The following is a 17,204-nucleotide window of genomic DNA, read 5'->3' on the forward strand; positions in this document are numbered from 1 at the left end:
GACTTTTGTGTACCTGGTCTGCTTGAAGAAGAGTATCCAAAGGGGCCATGAAGCCACATTGCCCTTTCCGAGTACCTGGCTAGTACAGCTGTGAGAAGCTTCGGTCCCTGATTTGATCTGGTGGAGATTCGGCCCGATTCAGTGGCTGGATCTCCGAATCCGAATTGAATCAGAGGACCCTTTAACTTCTCTGAATCGATCTGGAGATTCAGAAAGATTTGGAGATTCGGACATAGACACAGGTTTAAATGTTTTTTCTACATCCCTCTAGGTAGCAGGCGCCTCATGAATGCTGGCCCTCTGCACCTCTCTGGCTCAGCAACTAGTGCCTCCTGGATCTGGGGAGGGGGCACCTGGGGTCCCCCACAGCTGACTACCAAGCCGGGGAGGCGCAGAGGGAGCCCCCAGCGTGCTCCCCAATAGACCCAGAAGTGGACTGGAAGTACTTCCAGGTTCACTGCTGAGCATGTGGGAACCCCCCCCCCACACACACACACACACTCCTGTGGGATGCTCCATGCACCCCAGCATCGCAGTGTTCATAAGCCATGCTGGTACCTCAAGGTATGTAGAAAAAACATTTAAACCTGTGTCTATGGCCAAATTGCTCATTCTCCAAATCAAAATTGAATCTTCTGATTCGACCAAATCAAATCAATGAATCAAATCACTGTCCCTGATTTGGGCCGAATCTGAACTGAATAGGGCCTGCTTTGCACACCCCTACTGGCTAGGTCTTGCCAAGTGTGAGGACACTGTGGTCAAACCCACACAGAGAGGGTGGAGCCAGAGTCTGATAGGAACCTTTAGGGCAAGAGTGGCCAACCTGTGGCAGGCTGCCAGTGTAAACAGGGCAGTTTTGCTGCTGAAGGCCAGGCAACAACATTGCCTGGCCAGAGGGCTGCTGGTATCATCTGGAGGTAAGGGAGGAGCTGTAGGGGATGGCAAAGAGGCTCCTGGTCCTGGGTATGACCTAAAACTGCACCCTGCCAGGAGTGGGTGGCTCCCAGTAGTGCAGGAGCCCCCAGGAAATGCCAGGCCAGTTACCACCCCAGTGAAAGGCAGGTTGGGGTGCCTTAACCCCTAGCCCCCACAACCAGGTGGGTTAGCCCTTGTTTGGAGGGTCTGGAGGGTGGACCCCTGAAGACAGAGGAAAAGCCATAGACTCAGGCCTACCTGAACTTCCCCTGACTGGTCAATGCTGGGGCCAGGACCAGAAGGGTCGAAGGGCTGGGGGCCCACTGCAAGGGATGCCCAAGAGCTGTGGGCCTGGGGTTCCAACTGGCCTGGAGGTGGGCCAGGGCTAGTGAGCCAAAGGTCCCAGGGGACCACACCTGAAGAGGAAGCGGTTCAGGGAGCCATGCTGCCTAGTATGAAGGTGGATGAGACTGCCTGAGGAAACGAATCCAGGCCAGGTTCAATAAGGAGGATTCTGGGGCCCAGTGTGGGGGGCCACTGATTAGATGCCATCAGCGAGGCTTGGGCTCAAGGGGAGGGGAGGAATGGAGCCGCAGATAGCACCCCCTGGCATCAGGGCAGGACATGGGCAGCCTCCTGCTTAATCGACATCTATTAATCAATTAACAACAAGGCATGGCAGACAAGAAGGTTGGAGGTTAGCCCAGAAACAGGTGGGCGGGCCATGGTTAAATCGGCCCTGAGATGGCCTTCTGTTACAAGGGGCATTTGGGGAGGGTGAGGAGCTAAGTTGTGGCATGCCTGCCTAAAGTTGGCCCTCACTGCTCTAGAGCATCCCTGTGTTATGTGAAGAGTCTGCCAGTGACCTACTGTGATTGGCTGAAAGTCACCTTGTGCCGTTTCACTGGTACCCATCAGTCTTATCCAGCCTAAAGATACAGCCTGCAGAGGTAGCAGTCCAGTGCTCTTATCCATTGTGCCATGCCAGGCACCATAAACAGCCATTTAATTCAACCAAGTTCACTTAAAATACAGCTTGATAAAAGAACAGGACCAAAGTGTTTAATAAAGCCTGTTGAGATGGGCTGACACTTCAACGTTCTCGTAGAGCGAGAGGGACGATAAAAAGTTTAATAAAATTTACAGGGTTTCATTCAGATAGAAGTTAGAGGATGCTCAATTTACGGGTGGTGTTCGGCTCAGAGCAGCAATAAAAGTCAGGTCAATAAGCGATTATTTTTCTTAACTCGGGGTCGGGGGGAAGGGAATTCTGACTACACAAAGTATTGTCATAAACCACGCAGGCAGGAAGAACAAGTGCACTAACACAAAGGTACCCACTGAAAAACTACCCAGGGGAAGCTTTATTTGAGATAGCGAGGAAAATGCCAAAGCAAGGCAAGTTATTTATGTGCTGTCTGAAAATAAAACGTGGTCTTGGAAAATATGAAAATCACATCTGGAGTAAGTCAGGAAGCCATTGCCTGACAAGCAAGCTGGTCTTTTTAAGTAAAGGCATTTGCCATATCCATCAGCACACATATGAGCCTAATTCAATTAAAAACAGAGCAGTCTGAACTCCACAGCATCCTGCAGAAAGAAAGAATGACCACAAAGGCAGAAGAACTTTAGGAGAGCTGTGAAAAATTGGTTTCAGAGAAGGCTCCCTTCCCACTGTTTGTATTCAAATCACTCATCATCCACTTGAAAGACTGCTCCGCGCTTGTCTTTTCACAGCATCTGATGAAGCGAGCTTGAGTTGCTCTATATACATCTCAGTCTGTAAGGTGCATATCTACCCCATCTTCAACCTAGTGATAGTCAAGCAGGGGGTCAAGAGAGGAGATGGGATTAAGGAGGACACGACAGTAAAAACATGCTCAGACTTTATGTTCAGATCCTGGTGCCTTCTATCAAAAGGCCCGATCCAACTTCATTTTCAGCTCAGTGCGCTTAGACGTCCATCATGCTTTTAAATTGGCATAAGTATTTGCTTTTGGTAGTGTATTAGCTGCTAGAGGCCCCTACTGAGGTTGGAAGCCCATAGGGTTAGGAGTTGTACATAGCTGTAGGAAAGAGTCTGTGTGCCCTGATGATCTTACAGGTTACAGAAACAGACAGAGAAGTGGTGAGAGATGAAGCAGTGCTGCACTACAGATGGGGAACTTGGGAACTCAAAATGCTAAAAGCCTAAATGCCTGGCAAAACACATGCAAAATGTCTGCGACTGATCCAAAACTGAATCAAAATCTCCCAATATCCAGTCCAGGCTCCTCTTTCCTCCTTGAAAGGCTCAACAACAGTGAATTAATGAAAGAACCTGCCTTGTGTGACCTGGGGAAACTGAGGCATGGAGAAAATATAGTCAACATGATCTGTGGCATGCTCAGCATTTCTGAGTCAAGTCACTGATTGAGGTGCTTAAGTCAAGGCTCCTGTCTTTTTTTTTTTTTTTTTTTAAACTCTTAACCCCAGATCACTCTTCTTGCACAAACGTTATTGCAGCGGACAGGACTATGTCTGTAAAATGCTACACTGCTTTTTATTTTTTAAGAAGTTCAAGACATTTCCTCTGAAGACATTGTCCTGGTTCCTGGGGTGGAATTACTTGATATTTATTTCAGTAAATGGCGAATAACAAGGAGCAATCAAGTCCCTTGAAGCTGGGAACAACACATCGAAGCAAAAGAGTGACTAGGGCTCTTTTGAACAAAAGCTGAAAGAGCAAGAAGATGGAGAGAATCGTGAAAGGACACTGCACATTTCAGCTTTGCTAACAGACCTTATTTACAGAGCACGTTGTTTTGAGGACTGCATACTACGGGCTGACAAACAGCTGTTTCGTATTGGAGTCGGACTGCAAGTGTGGTATAATGAAGACAGGGATTAGTCCAAATGACCATTTACTTATGGAAGCTTATTGCTTTCCTCTCTGCATAGAACACAAATGCACGTAGTTACCCCATCCCAAAATATATAGGTGCTTTACATAGGCACAAAGCCAAACTCTTGTGATGTTCACAACTGCCTTCACAACTATGACAAATACTTTGGTGATGAACCACTGTATTTTTCCCAAAAAAAAAAAATTCTGTAATGAAAATGTCAGTAAGCAACAAGAATCACAAGAATAAGCAAGTTATAAACACAGCAGCTGATAGATTTTGGTCTGGCAATAATCACTGTAGAAAAGATGCGCCAGTTCCTTCCGGTAAGCACAGTGACAATTGCTTTCATTCTCCTTGAAACTTCATAACCTACCAAAAGACCTGCAGCCCCTGACACGTTACAACTGAGAATTGCCAGTTTATGATCGCACCCGCTGATGAAGAGTTTCCCTGGACAAATACAATTTACTGTATGTACGTGCCCTGCTCAGAGCACTGACAAAAATCAGATTAGAAGGATGTGCTTTTGCAGATGGATTACAATCTGCCACCAGACAGAACAATGCCATGCCCTATCTGTTCTGCAGCCTGCTATTAGCCAATGGATGATGTGTCATAAAGAACAGTTTTGCAATGTCATTAAAAAAAATGAGTTCCAGCAGAAAGTGGGTGACCGAGGTGATGTCTGCTCTGTTACTTCCATTGCGGTTGTAGCCTGGCAGGCGGAAAGTTAAAACGCTAGAAGAGAACAGGGCAACAAAAGAGCTGAACTAAACAGAAACACGAACAGTCATTGGAGGTTAGAAGCAGCTGAATGAAGGAGCATAAGCATCGGGTCGGGAGTGATACTAAAGCAGAGACCCAAGAGAAATAGCAACTGGAGATCAAATGATTTCAGCAGTTACACCAATGAAGTGCCAGGTGCATAGTTAGTACACAAACCCCCGCACCATCCACCTCTAAAAAACTCCTCCAAAAATGAGCACGCTGGGAACAAGGGAATAACCAGCAGTAAGGAGGTTTCAGCTGGAGAGAAATTACCCGCGATAAAATAGGACAGGTGATCACTCTCGAGGTCCAGACTGTCTTGGAAATTGCCTCCTTCCCATTCTTCAAAACCGCAGGAGATTTATTAGTAGGAGAAAGGAAGTGTAAAGCCAAGTCCTTGAAAGGCAAAGGGGAATTGGTGAAATGACTTTGGTGGAACAATCGCCTAGTAAAAAAAGGAGAACGTTACCTAGATGGGGCAAAGGGGTAGGATTTCACTAGAACCACCACTGGTTCAACTGAGCAACGAAAGGGCGCCAAGAAATTTTGATTCCACCGATGTATAAATCCCTGGCGTCTTCAATGATGCCCATCACTTCCTGAGAAGCTTCTGAGCTGAATTATGATGCTCGGTTACAAGGCGAAAATCACAATGGATGTGTTATTCAGCAATCACTCTGAGCCAATGCATCCAAGAGAGCTCTGCTTCTCTCCATGCTCCCCATGTCAGTGTAGTATCATTTGAGCCCCACACCAGCTGGTTCCAATTGGCTCATTCCAGAGTCTCCTTTTAAAGAGACAGTTCCCACAGTGAGAAGGGGAGAACCATCGCCATGTGTTGGAATCACTGTAATCTCAGTACGGGGTAAGGATTAAGGCCCAGATTTGATTAACTATCCCTTCCAGGCTGAGGCACAGTGTCTTGCCTTGTATCTTTCCAGACGACCCATTTCCTGTGCAGAAATCGGTGAGTCTCAAAAAAGGTGTTGCAGCACCCTGGGGTGCCTTAAGATCCTCTTAAGGGTGCCACATGGTGCTATACAATATTAGCACTATTAGATATACAAATATTGACACATGATTCACAAGAAAAACCCAGAGATTTCAAGTAGGAATCCAGAGTGTCAAAATCCTTCTGACCTGATGTGAACTTTCGGAGATCTCTGCAACAGAAGAATAGCTCTACCAGCCGTATCCAAAAAATGAGTGACAGCTAAGAGCTGGCATTTTCTGGGGGGTGCCTCAAGTCTACGGAAGTTGGGAACCACTCAATGTATAAATACTGGAGCTTGATGGATTGGCTATCCATGGGATAAAAGCTATGGGTTGAATAAAAAGAAAGGTTAAAAAAACACAAAACTGACTTTCTTGTTTCATTATTATAATGTCAAACCTTTTCATTTCAATAAGGTAGAGATGTCTGGGGTTTTGACTTGATGACTGCAGCTCATTTATTTGTATTGATGCTAGAATATTAATTGTAATAGTATATATATATTACATATGGTACTAGTATTTAAGCATAAATGTCACATACAAATAACTCCAAACTGTAAAATCAAAGTGTTTAATGGATTGAGATGAAATGGTTGACATAGCAGAGCAGAAGGATTTGATGCCTCTAAACTGAATCTTTTTAGAATTTGTATTTGAAGGAAATTTTAGTATTTCATTTTTTTTCTTTTTGAAATGTTGGGGTTTCCTGCAGCTCAGATATTCCTGCCCTAATCTGCTGCTTCTCAGGGTAGAGAAACATAAGCTTACCTAAGGTGATAGATTTTTTTCCATAATGGTCCTAGGGGACTTTTTCTTGCTTGAGAGGGAGCTGTGTGCTTAATTGACAGCTCCACCTCGTGGAAAAGTAACTAAGTTATCGTGAGAACTTCTCTGGGGGCTGCTCTTATAGTGCCCAAGGCCTGTACAGGATCCAGCACATCCACATGAGATGAGAGCGCGTTAGAAGGCAGCTGAGCCTGGTGACGCCGTGTGTCCACGTGTCATTCAAGACTCAGCAAACTGAGTCTAAGGAACCCATATTCATCTGCAAGCTTCCTACCTCGGTGGTAGGGCTGCGCAAACCTTTGGGCGCTGATTCAATTCGGAGGAGATTTGGCCCAATTCAGCTGCCAAATCGCCGAATCCAAAGCGAATCAGGGGACCAATTAAAAGGTCCGAATTGATTCAAAGCTCTCCAAATCTTCGGAAAAGATTTGGAGAGCTTTGGCGATCTGGGCAGTCCCGGCTTGCTGCAGCAGGGCGCTAGACCCAGACTCCGTGCTGATAAGTAGGGGGCAGGGAAGGGGTGGGGCTGCAGGAGGGGGGAGGAGACCTGCCAGGCCCCTTCCCCTGCCTGCTCACACCACGTAGTATTTTCATCCTTGAATATCTCTATTTGTTTCAGTGCTGGTACTTGCACTGTGAGCAAAGCAGAATCTAGCCCTCAAACATGTTCAGCAAGACATACACTCTAATTCCTACCTGCTCTGGGTCAAAGGCTATCAGAAATATCTGGCACTATGTGAAAAGAGTTTATAAAGAAAAACAGGAAAAATTAAATTCTGACACAGCTGCCTTTATACTAGGCACGGTACCTCAGGAAATACTTGGGTTTGCACTACATTGACAGAAGGGAGTGAGTGTGTTTTGTGTAGGAAGAGGCACAGGCTCTGTAAGCTTAATCATCTCCAAAAAAACCACAGGTCAAAACATGTCTGGTTAAGAAGAGGGTGGCGTGGAAAGCTGCATATATTCTTCTGTCCACTTCCTTTGGTCAATCACCAGAAATAAACCAGTTACAAGAGCTGTAACATTGATGCTCTACTTCCTCCCTGTAGTATTCATTATGGACACCAGCAGCCACAGAGTAGACTGGCATCCTATATGCATATATCAATTTAAATTAGAACTCAACTGATCAGTTGTTTCTCTCACAAATGCTGTAATTAGACTAAGATCTCCTTCCTGTCTTTGACAGATAAAGTACACAGCTTGTCTGAAAATCAATAGCAAGAATCACAATCATTGCCAGAGTTTAGAGAAGGCCTTGTACAGAAGTGACATTGATGGCTACCAAATGAAAATGGCGGGCCAGATTCATGCCTGTCAGCGGGACATTTTTTGGAGGGAGAAAAGGGTTGATATAGGCTGCTAGATGTCTCCAGAGAGGAAGGATGCAACTCTGCTACTTCCAGAAAAAAAAAAAATTTCAGTTATGAGGATAATATACCAGAGAACTATCAATGCAAAGAGAAGCACCAACGGGGGGGAAATAAAAGCAAAGAGCTGAAGAAATTCCAGCACTAGAGGACATATTACAAGAGTGGTAGAGGGGGAAAAATCCCTCCGTAGAAATTGCAAAAGTAAATCCCTTCAAGACAACTTCTTCGTTGTTCTTGATACCTCTGGCTGTCATTTGATATAACCACTAATAAAGGAACACTGTCTCTGTTTCTCGTGTGAGCAGGTTTGAAAGGGAGATGGGGTTTGTTCATTTCTGTGCAGCTAAGGAAAGATCTGACAAATAAGATGTGTGGAATTATTAATGGGACACGTGTTAAACATGATTGTGAGAGAGTCAAACTGGAAACGTTTTTATCCAATTAAGCCTTCAACTGTGCCAAAGCCATTATTTATAGAAGTCTGGCCAGCACACAGCATACAGAAACTTCTGTGAATGCAGAAGAAAGACTTCCAACACAATCCAACAGGCTTTGGGCCAGATTCCTTCAGTCTATGTTAGACCACTTATTCAGTCACTGTACAGGGCCAAGCAACGACATGTTGAAGAAGAAAAGGCCACTGTGACTCCCCTAGTCCCCAATTCAGTATTTCATCCCTATTCAATAGGGCTGTGCAAAGCTTCAGTCCCTGATTCGATTCGGTGGAGATTCAGCCCAATTCGGTGGCCGAATTGCTGACTCTGAATCAAATCAGAAGACCTTTTCATCTCTCCAAATCAAATCAGAAACCTCCAAATTGATTTGAATAGATTTGGAGATTCAGACAAAGACAGCTTTAAGTGTTTTTTCTACATACCTCTAGGTAGCAGGTGGCTCGTGACTGCTGCGATGCTGGGGTGCATGGAGTGTCCCACAGAAGCACAGGGGCCTCCCTAGCATGCTTGGCAGCAGACCCAGTCCACTTCTCAGTCTGCCAGGGTGTGCACCGGGAGGCCCCCTAAGCTCAGCAACTGGTTGCCAAGCCAGGGGGACATGGGGGGGAGGGGAAGGGGGAGGCAGCACACTCCCCAGCAGACCCAGAAGTGGACTGGAACTACTTCTGGTCCACTTCCAGGTTCATAGCTGAGCACATGGAGGGCCCCAGCCCCACCCCCCGCACTCCTGTGGGACGCTCCATTCGCTTCAGCATCACAGCGATCATGAGCTGCAAGGTATGTAGAAAAAACTTTTAAAGTGGTGTCTATGTTCGAATCAGCATCGAAACTTCAGATTTGGATTCGGCCGAATCCACCCAGGGACAGTGATCCAAATCAACGACTCGAATCCCAGTCCCTGATTCAGGCCAAATCTGAATTGAATAGGGCCCACTTTGCACACCCCTACTTTTCAACAAACACTTAAGCACATGGCTCAACTCTTCTAGCAATTGCTTAAATCTCCTTCAGAATTAAGCACGTATTAACAAGACTTGCTGAACACAGATGGATTTAAGCCAGGGGTTCAATACTTGCTATTCTGGGCTCTACAGTTCAGTTTCCTTTAATGTCAGTAGGCTTCGGATCAGGCATTAAGTGACAGAAACTACAGCAAATCATTAGCCCGCATCACCTGTTACTCGCATGGTGAGTCCTATTTTACTAAGCTATGTAAAAGTAACTACCCCACTAGTAACTCAGTGGGATGGTGTGCTTAAGGATTTACTTACATGAGCAAGGCCTCCCACATCAGCCCTAAGACCTCAGAAAATTAAATTAACAGTAATAATTTTTATAGAAAAATGTCACAACACAATATTCCAAGAAAAAGGCAAGGCTTTAGGCAACAGAGCGAGATGGTAGAGAAGATCTAATTTGCATAAAATCCCAATTTACAGAGCAGTCATGTTGTTACTTTTATTTCACAACCCAGATATTTCTAGATATGAATATGCAAGATGTATTGGCACACAAGTTACAGAAAAATGGCCAAAAACAAGTCTTCTATATATTGGTAGACAGGGCTTACAAGAATGTTTACTCTCAGTTGAATATTAAATTACGGTGCCTTAATAATAAAACTCTAGTCTGCAATCACTAACGGTAGTGAGCTGTAGGCCCCTCCTTTGCTTTCCAAAGGATGATAGGATTACAGAGGTGGTGTTTCTGTACCATGTACTGGCATGGATGAGCCACCCTAAATCTATGCTTGGGTGGCAGGCCTGTGTAGGGGAAGTTGAAGTAGCCCTTTTTAATATTTTCCTTACTTCCAATGGTCATGAAGGGGCAGTAGCAGTATACAAAGCCTTTATGGTTGTAGTCCACTCTCCTGGGGAGCACCAAACCAGCTGGAATAGGGTAGGGTTGACTGGGAAGAACCAGACAGAGTCTCATTGACACTTCAGAGGATCTGGCCTCACTAGGAGATAGTAAACTGGTTCTATTCTGTTCTTGAAATGGAAGCCTGTCTAACTCAGCTTGTAGTGAAGCATAAGATTAGATGAGACTAAATATGCTTGCAGGCTATTTGCTGTTCTCAAAGCCTCGCTCTTTAATGCCTTATTCCAGCTCCTAAATAAAGGCATTTGGTTTGAAGGCTGGTGGTCACAGTTATCACTGGTCACAAGCTCCCAAAGGGGAAAACTTGCAGACCCATGAAACCAAACTGAGCTGGAGGGTGGGAAGCAGTGCATATACACAGCATAGCTTTGCTGGTCAGAGAGAGAAAGCACTCTGAAAATCTGCCCCAGAACAAGCAAGGGCAAGAAGCTGAACATCCAAGGGCAACACGCTCAGAGGAGCTGGAAAGGGGCAGAGGTGCAGCCGGCTCCAGAATGATGAGAGACACGAGGAACACTTATTTACCCCAGCGGTGCCACCAAAGCCACCCGAGTCACTGCTCACCAATAAGAGGAAGGGGTTCCATAATCTGGTGCCAATGGATGGCTTATACAGGTCATCGCACCCTAGAAAATCTGGATGAGCTACCAGCATATGCAGTATACAAGATCAAGATCAGGGATTATGTGAGACTTGACTCTGCCTCTAATGAAAGAGCAGCCTGCTAATTCATGCTGAAGGCTGCCAAAGGTCACAGACACAAAACTTCTGTTTCAAGCCTTTAAGGTACTGCGTTTCTCAGAGCAAAGAGTATCTTGTTCCAAAGCCGGGTCCCCAGGAGCGCAGAGATCAGGGAGAATGAGACTGACACACCAGGAAGCGGGCAGCTGGTTTCAACGTTAAACCGAGGGTGGGGGGAGCTAGCATTACTGACTACACGCCATCCTTTTCATTTCTAAGGGTAGCTGTGGCTTGACGACAGATCTTGATCCAGAAAATGCTTTTCAGTGCTAATGCTGTTTGATAAAACAGAATCTGAAACAATTAAATGATATGAAGAAAGCAATCAGGCCTCCTACCTCATGAGATATATAACTTAGCAACATGCGAAGAGAGAGCATGTGTTGCCTCCTCCTCCTCCTCGCCGGGTATCTTTTAAATGTGTCCTGGAGTGCCTTTGTAAAAAACATCCAAATGGGCACAGTTAAAATGTTAATCTTTGTAGGCTGCAAATATTCACTTTCAGGGCTTTTTAATGAAGGTAAAAGGGGGCTTTTGGTCAGAAAAGCAATCTAGAAATTACAAAATGGGGAATTTGCTTTTCAGATTAGCTTCTAGTAAAATCCAGGAAGCTGTTATACCACAGAGAGGTCCCTCTAGGACTTTTGGTGAGGAGGGTAAGAAAGGAGCTAGCAAGGGAAGAAGCAGTTATGCACAATGACTGTGACAAAGGTAAAGTGTTAGCAATTCAAAGCAGCAGCAACATCACATCTGTGCTTTTAAGAAAATCATAATTGATCATTTTTATTTGAATGGGGAATCTGTAGAAACAAGCAAAAATAGCTCTACTGTTAACCTTTAAAAATAATACAGATTTACCCTTATTTGAGCATATTCTGAAAGGAAGGTAAGTAATAGTATAAAGCAGTAAACTGCAAGGAAAGAAAAGCTATAATATGTCAGCACAGTCTCTCTTCAGACAATGTCACTTAACTAAACAATCTACTTGAGGGGATCAGACTGAGCATTTATAGACGTGCTCCAGGAGGTCTGTGGGAGGGGGAGTGCTTTAATTAGTGCAGCTCCAAGAGCCACACTAATTAAAAGTGCCCAGAGAGTCACGTGCATCTGCGTCCCCATGCTGAAAAATGGCAGTGGGGTGCTTTGAACTAAAGCTCGTTGAACAAGCTTTAGGTTAAAGTGCCCCGCAGCCATTTCGCAGCACGGGGGCGCTGATACACAAGACACTGGAGTCTGCTGGGAGTAAATACTATGCTCCAGCAGACTCGGTGAACTGAATCACACTGTAGTTACAGCACGTTGGAGCCGCATCCCTGCACGTGTAGAGGAGCCCCTTGGAGCCCGTTGTTCCTGGCTTCTCTGTGCATCTCAGAGGGAGTAAGGCCGGCACAAGGAGCTTTCCCTTCCTTTGCACGTTCCATGTACAATTGACACATAATTGCGATCCCTCTGCCAAGGGGAGGGGAAAACATGCTGATGCAACTGGTCTACCCTATCCTTGTGTGTGGCCGGGGTAGACACTCCCAGGCACCCTGAGTGTGGCCTCTCTCCCTCTAGTGGCTGGCCCACATAAGGAGGTGCCAGCCTGCAATTGTTTCCAGTTAATGGTGATGCTGAGGAAATAGAAGCACAGGAGTCAACTCCTCCTGGCGACTCCAGCTCAGGGACTGTACCACACAGCTGCTGTACATTGATCCCTCCAGTTACACTGGGCACCAGCCAAGCACAGAATGCGTCTTATTTAATTGCACCCTTCCAAACTAGATACCAGAGCAACAAACTGAAAGGTCTAGACCTGCAACATTTACTTACACAAGCAGCTCTTCCTCACAGGAGTCATCTCAGTGGAATAACTAAGAGTTGTGTGAGAGAAGCTGACAGGATCAAGAGCTGGGCTGAGAAGACTTTTAATATTTGTCAAGTGCTACAAGGGTGAAGCAAACACATTCCTTTTGTGCAGACAAGAGGCAGAAGGCTCTAAACTGCTCTGTTACACAGCTACAATCAGCAAGCATCGGATACGCAAAGCAAAGAGGCACCTCTCATAACAATTAGCCCAACGGTGATTGCAAATATTGCAACTGGCAGAAACAGGGACTACAGTGACTCATAGCTCCTTGTATTGGCAGCTGGTACTCCCAATAAAAACAGACAGATCATTATATGCTCTGAACCTTCTAGCTGGGTGTGACTGTCACTTTTATCCGCTTTACGGCTTTGACTTGGGGCTCTTGAGCTGTTTGCGCATCGAAACACACACGAGACGACAGTCTTAATTCCCCAGAAATGCAAGGAAATGCAATCGGTGCCAACAGGGTCACCTATGGAGGGAAGGCTGAATCCCACCATATATAAATGGCACCTCAAGGGCTGAATCCTGTCCAAGCTGTACCAGTGATGCAACGGGAAGACTGAAGATACCCCATGTGCAAGGATGGACAAGAACAATGCTCTATGGTTCCTTATATCATGCCTCACTGAGGATGAGGTTAATTAGCAGACCTTCTCACCTAGTATCCTGGAGTGCTATGGAGGAATAACATGAGGAATTGGGGTGTGCGAAGCAGGCAGCATTCGATTCAGATTCAGCCTGATTTGGGGGACAGTGTTTCAATTCGCTAATGCAGATTACTGTCCTGATTCAGTTCAGCTGAATCTGAATCTGAAGATTTGATTCTGATTTGGAGAATCAGTGATTCAGCCACAGACACAGCTTTGTATGTTTTTTTCTACACGCCTCGAGGTACCAGGCGCAGCTCATGAACACTGAGTTGGTGGGGCAGATGGAGCTTCCCATGAGAGCATGAGAGGGCCCCCTATGTGCTTGGCGACGGAAGTACTTCTGGTCCACTTCTGGGTCCATCACCAAGCAAGTGGGGGACCGCCACCATGCCCCCCCCAGCTTGGCAATTGGCCAGAGGGGGACCCTGGGTGTCCCCCCAGACCCAGGAGGCACCAGTCACTGAGCCAGGGAGTATGGGGGTTCCCCCGTGCACTTGTTGGCAGACCCAGAAGTCGACCAGAAGTATACTCATGGACCGGAAGTACTGGAAGACACCCCCCCATGCTCCCATGGGATGCTCCATCCACCCCAGCATCTCAGCAATCACAAGCTACGCCTACTACCTTGAGGTATGTAGAAAAAATATAAACCTGTGTCTATGGCCGAATCGTCAAATCAGTCCAAATCAATTCGGAGACTTCCAATTCGATTTGTAGCAATTAATGGGACTCATGATTCAATTCAGATTCAGAGATTTGGCCACCGAATCATGCCAAATCTCCTCCTAATCGAATCAGTGACCAAAGCTTCGCACAGCCCCAATGAGGAATACATCATACCATGTGAGTACATGACAGTAGTGATGAAGGTTGGAGACATGACCCCTGCCAATCCTTGCCTCCCCTGGCCTTGAGAGCACAACAGACATTAAAACTGAAGCTTAGGTTGGCACGCTGTGGTTTGGTTTGTTCATAAAGGGTATATCTACATTGCAGCAGCACTGTGTCCTAGAAGGAATGCCCTCAAGCTTGCCCTGCTCACTTGCTCCAACTCACAAACCCCAAACCCAAACATAGGCAGGTGATGTAAGTCCATGCTGTCTCCCCTCATGGTCACTTTAGAGACCTCAGTCTCAAGGGCTGGAGATTACATGGTAGTGGCCTCCTCAGTGTATTTCTGAGTTTGGTGTGCACAAGCAGGAGCAGAGGGGCAGGAGTGTTGGTGACATCCTGCTGAGATATGCTGGTGCCAAGGTATAGACATTCCCATGGTATTAAGCTACCCTAAATACATAAGTCATTTCAACCAAGTGAACTGATGCTGTGCTGCACACAAAGGCGCAGGTTTCTGAGAAAGGTCAGTGCCCACAGCCTGGGCCAGATCACTCATCAAGTTTAATGACTCATATTCACACTTATCAAGGTGATGCAGCCCATGACAGTGTCCTCAATGAGCTGCATGTTCTATGTGCTTCCTTGACTTTGTACATTTGTACATTTGACCTTTGCTGAACTGAAGACAGAGAATGCAGAAAAGGTTGAAGTGCTCAATGCCTTTTTTGCCTCTGTCTTCACAGACAAGGTCAGCTCCCAGACTGCTGCACCTGGCAGCACAGTTTGGGGAGGAGGTGAGCAGCCAACAGTGGTGAAAGACCAGGTTAGGGACTACTGAGAAAAGTTGGATGTGTACAAACCCATGGGGTGGGGTTGGATGCACCTGAGGTTGCTGAGGGAGCTGGCTGACGGGATTGCAGAACCACTGGCCATCTTTGGAAACTCATGGCAGTCAGGAGAGGTCTGGGATGACTGGAAAAGGGAAAACATAGTGCCCATATTTTTTTTAAAAAAAAGGGAAAAAGGAGGATCCAGGGAACTATAGACCAGTCCACCTCACCTCAATCCCTGGAAAGTCATGAAGCAAATCCTCAAAGAATCTATCTCAAAAGACTTGGATGAGAAAAAGGTGATTAGGAACAGTCAGCATGGATGCACCAGGGGAGAGTCATGCCTGACCAACCTGATTGCCTTCTATGATGAGGTGACTGGTTCTGTGGAAGTGGGGAGACCAGTGGATGTGGTGTACCTTGATTTCAGCAAGGCTTTTGATACAGTCTCCCACAACAAGTTTGCAGATGACACCAAGCTGGGGGGAGTAGTAAATATGATGGAGGGTAGGGCTAGGATTCAGAGTGACCTAGACAAATTGTGGGATTGGGCCAAAAGGAATCTCATGAGGTTCAACAAGTACAAGTGTAAATTCCTGCACTTAGGACAGAACAATCCCATGCACCACACAGGCTGGGGGCTGACTGGCTGGGCAGCAGCTCTGCAGAAAAGGACCTGGAGGTTACAGTGAACAATAAGCTGAATATGAGCCAACAGTGTGCCCCAGTTGCCAAGAAGGCTAATGCCATACTGGGCTGCATTGGTAGGTGTGTTGCTAGTAGGTGGAGGGAAGTAATTATTGTCCTCTATTAAGCACTTGTTGGCTACAAAGCACCAACTCACAGGATCATCATGAAATTCTAGTTTATTGGACAGATGCAAAAGTCAGACCATAAACCTTGGTGCTGATCCCCTCAAACACACACACATTCACACACACATACACACACTCACAGTAACTAGCTCTGAACTCTAAGCACTGGTGTCAAGATATACCTGTCCCCAAGCACTGGAGTCTGCCGTCAATGGCCAGTCAAGGCTTCTTTCAGCGTAATGTTGCTGCAGAAGTGGGTCACTGGCTGGTCCTTCTGGCTGGCCAGGCAGGGTGCTGGTCAGGTCAAAGGGGGCACTCTTGGGGGTCATTCTTCACTGCCTTTTATCCCTCTCTGGCAGACTTTGGTGACTCCCTAGGTTTTGGGCTTACCCAATCCAGAGGTCGTTGACCTCAAAGGATGTCCCTCTTGGTAGCTGCTGGATGGCAGCTGTCAGCCCCAGGGGTCACATCCACATGTACGTAAAGTGTCAGGAGTCCGTTGACGAATTTTGATTGATTCACTGCCATGATGAATACAGCTCTGATGAAGGGGTATTTCAGCCCCGAGGGTCTGTTTCCAGCATTGATTAGTTCAAACGGGAGTTTCTGTACCTTTAACAATGAAGTTTACAGGAATTCCTGCCTCTTTATTTATTCTTTCTTCTCCTTGGTCTCTGATTTTGTAGGTGTTAATTGCCACTTATTAACATGCTTATCCAGACTAGCTACTGTGTTACACAATCAACCATGATTCATTCAGGGACCTGTTCCATACAGAGATTCCTGCTCTTGCAAACATTGTTACATGGTACCTGAAGGAGGTTGAAAGAGGATGGACCTGGACTGCTCTCAGTGGTGGCAGATGACAGAACAAGGAGCAACCGTTTCAGCAAGGGAAGTTTAGGTTAGATGTTAGGAATATTTTTTTTCATTTGGAGGGTAGTAAAACATTGGAACAGGCTACCCAGAGAAGTCATGGACACTCCATTCTTGGAGGTTTGTAAGACCTGGCTAGACAAAGCCCTGGCTTTGATGACCTAGTTGTGGATGGTTCTGCTTTGAGCTGGGGGTTGGATGAGATGACCTCCTAAGGTCTCTTCCAACCCTAATTTTCTGTGATTTAACTTATTTCTATGATTTTGCCTCACCAGAAAGATCCTGCCTAAAAAGTGTAATCCTTTTCTGCTCCATGCTCCTTGTATGTGACATGCATCTGTCTGATAGGTCTGTTTGAAGCAGCTAGTATTTGCTTTGGATTTGGAGTCAGCCAATTCAGGGGACAGTGATTTGATTTGGTGATTTGAATCACTATCCTGAATTGATTTGGCCAAATCTGATTTGGAGATCCGGCTGCTGCTGAATCAGCTAAATCTCTGAATCAGCCCAATCCTCCACCCGTTCTCCCAGCTCCATC

Source organism: Crocodylus porosus, unplaced genomic scaffold (assembly GCF_001723895.1).
Source record: "Crocodylus porosus isolate Cpor-Errol unplaced genomic scaffold, CroPor_comp1, whole genome shotgun sequence".
Taxonomy (NCBI): Eukaryota; Metazoa; Chordata; order Crocodylia; family Crocodylidae; genus Crocodylus; species Crocodylus porosus.